The sequence below is a fragment of the Elephantulus edwardii genome, unplaced genomic scaffold (assembly GCF_000299155.1).
Source record: "Elephantulus edwardii isolate Elephantulus edwardi_28Jun2011 unplaced genomic scaffold, EleEdw1.0 scaffold00017, whole genome shotgun sequence".
NCBI lineage: Eukaryota > Metazoa > Chordata > Mammalia > Macroscelidea > Macroscelididae > Elephantulus > Elephantulus edwardii.
In genome coordinates this window covers 29,433,894-29,436,824 of record NW_006399767.1, presented here as the reverse complement: position 1 = coordinate 29,436,824, position 2,931 = coordinate 29,433,894, and the positions used below count along the sequence as shown (strand labels likewise).

The 2,931-nt window shown below is 43.7% G+C and overlaps 1 pseudogene; it reads right to left on the bottom strand.

Annotated features, from left to right (window-relative positions):
• Nucleotides 1-320: 320 nt before the first annotated feature.
• The window catches only part of LOC102870882, a 12,144-nt pseudogene continuing 9,533 nt past the window's right edge, over nt 321-2,931 (bottom strand).

Below are 2,931 nucleotides of genomic sequence, written 5' to 3'. Positions count from 1 at the left end.
GACATTCTGATTTCTGCACATTCTTACCCCAAACAGAATATATCCAGTCTTTGTAGAGTCAGAAGGGCTACATATGCACATAAGAGTTTGTGGTGAGAGGTCCAGACATACAGCAATTTCTACACACGTCCGTACTCTGTATCATGTCTCCTAGGCAGTGGTATGCTTGTGTTCTTGTCATGTAGCAAGGGTCTCTTGTATTGGGGAGGGGAAAGAAATGTTCTCTGCAGATGCAGGGGCTCTGCCTTAGGCTGCTTCCTCGGCAAGCAGTTCCTCACCTAGGCGAACTTCTCATAAAACATGGTGTTCATGTAGGTCTTTCATTCTTCTAGCATTCTGCTTGATGACTCCAATATCTGAGCAAATGATGGCCTCTCATAAGGTTTCTCCCATCAGCATTGTCTCATCAGGTCATACACCTGGTCATCACAGTTCAGGGGTTTCTCCTATCTGTAGTCCTGTAGCAACTTATTGAGCTCCACATGTGTCATCCTGCAGTAAAGGGTGTCACCTAAGCTAACAATCTCCCATAACACCACACCGTAGGACCATACATTACTATTGGTTGTGTATACTCTATGGTTCAGTGACTCAATTACTAGCCAGCACATTGGGAGCCTTCCCATTGTCTTTTTCACATATACTTCTTAACCTCAGGACAATCCAAAATCTGCTATATTGACCATATAGTTTTCACCAACTAAAATGTTCCTGGCAGCCAGATCCCTGTGGATAAACTGGTTTTGGCTCAAATAGTCCATGCCTTGGGCCACATCAGCTGCAAAATGAATCAGCTGCTGTGACGACAGAGTGGAGGCTGTGTTGTTGGCGATGACAAAGGCCAGTTTGGTCTCTAGTACATGGCTGTTGCACAGAAATTCCAGGTTCCTGGAGGGCGGGGGAAGTGGTATCCAATGGCAAGGTACAAGAAGCCTCAATGTTCACATGCTCCCAACAGGTTGATGATGCTTGGACGGTGTCCAAGTTTACAAAGAACTTTAAGTTCCCCTGCAAAGTCCCTGTATTCATGTTTCAAGGCATATTCTTTCATCCTTGATGACCACGTGCATTCTTAGTCCGTCCTTCTTGATGCATGCTTTCAGGACCTAGCAAAATTGTTCTCCCCAATCACATCTTGAAATTTAATGTGATGCCAGTCAAGGATCGGATACATTGCAAGATCTGGGTTGTTCTTGGCCTTCCTGTTCAGGGCCAGAGTTTGTGAGTTGAACTGCACAGATGTCTCTTCTCTGTTCTATAAGGCCTGAGCCATCCTCCTTTGGACATTTACCCTGGTCAATTGCAACATCATCTTCAATTGCAACAGTACTGTCAAGTAGGTTATTTCAGCTGAGCCAAGGATAGCTATAAGCAGCATCTTCCTACCTCCCAGGTTTGCTCCAACTTGAGATTCTGAGAAGGTCATCAGCTCATGAGAAAAGATTGGGTTGCTTGATCCTTTGTTGTTCTCTGCAAAAATGTCCACCTGGTAAGCGATTTCAGGTTCTAGACCCTCTAGCTGGCACTCGGTGATGGTAGCATTCTTGATCTTTGCATCAATGTGCTGGTCTTCATTCTTGCCTTGAACCTTTAACAGATGATGATAAAATATATAGACTAGCCATTCAGTCTTGTCCAAGAGATTACAGCTGAAGAGTTTGTGATACCAGAAATCTTGATGTTTTCTGATTGAGGAGAGAGAATGTCACTGAGAGTACTGGCAATGAGATACTCATTCCACTCCCCTTGGACCTTCATGTTGACTCTGGCACAGATGATATATTGCCTGCTCCCTAGGGTGTAAATTGTTAACTTGTAAAGTTAAGTTGCCTGGCACTTTGATATTTTGCTAGTCACTTTTCATCTGCATGGACCTCCTCTACACTTCAACATAAACGCCATCTTCTGAGTTTGTGGATATTGATTGCCAGGTAAAATTTAGAGTGGTCTGAGTTGTGTAGGAGGCTAAGACCTATTGGAAGAAGGATGCCAACGGATGCTGTTGTGAACCACCTCATGGGGACAGAATGCCCTTCCCCTCCCTCTCCTCTGAGGATCAGCTACAAGTAGAGCTCATATTCTGTTCAAGGCCCAAGAATGTGTAGTGTAACAAGCTCATTTGTCACTGAAATGTGCCACCAAGCTTCATAACAGGTTTGTACAGCCGCTTCTTGGACTTGATTGTTCCATCCCCAAAGTAAGGCTCAGAGCTGATGTGGATGACAGCAAAGTTATGTCCAGTGTTGATTACACTTGCAGCATTTGAGAACTTGGAAAGAACATTAACAGAAAAGTTAAGTGGTTTTTCCACTATTCCAGCCAGTGTGTTCATGCTGCAGACTCAAACTCCTGAGTTAGGGGACAGAGTCCAGTGGATGGTGAATGTGGCCACTGAGAAATTATCTGTGTGGTTAAAGTCTTTGGGATGAAGCACAGTCCTATCTGGCTTTACCAGAGTCATTTCTTCATTAACAGACAGTGGCTAGACAGAGGCTTTGCAGATGGGGTTAAATTTACCATTGTTCACTTCTAGGTGATCTGGCAAATCTCCGATTTTCAGAGTGATGCCTTCTTTCTCACACTGCGGTCCTTGCCATCCTGGAGAGCATAGGCATCCTTGGAACCTGTCACACAGTTCCCCATTGGTGAAGCTGCACTTAAACTTACAGTCTGTTCCTTAATAACCAGGTTGGCACCTACAACCAGGAGAAGATAAAATAGATGAATGGGGCCTTCTTGAATCAAATCTCTATGCATATCCAAAAACTTCTCCAACAGGGTAAAAAGGGAAGCCACAGACTGGGCAAAAGTATTTGCTAATGACATATCAGATAAGGGACTTATAAATCCAGAATTTATAAAATACTTGAGCATCACAACAAGATAAAGGTAAATAATCCAATAGAAAAATGGGCACAGGATATGAACAGA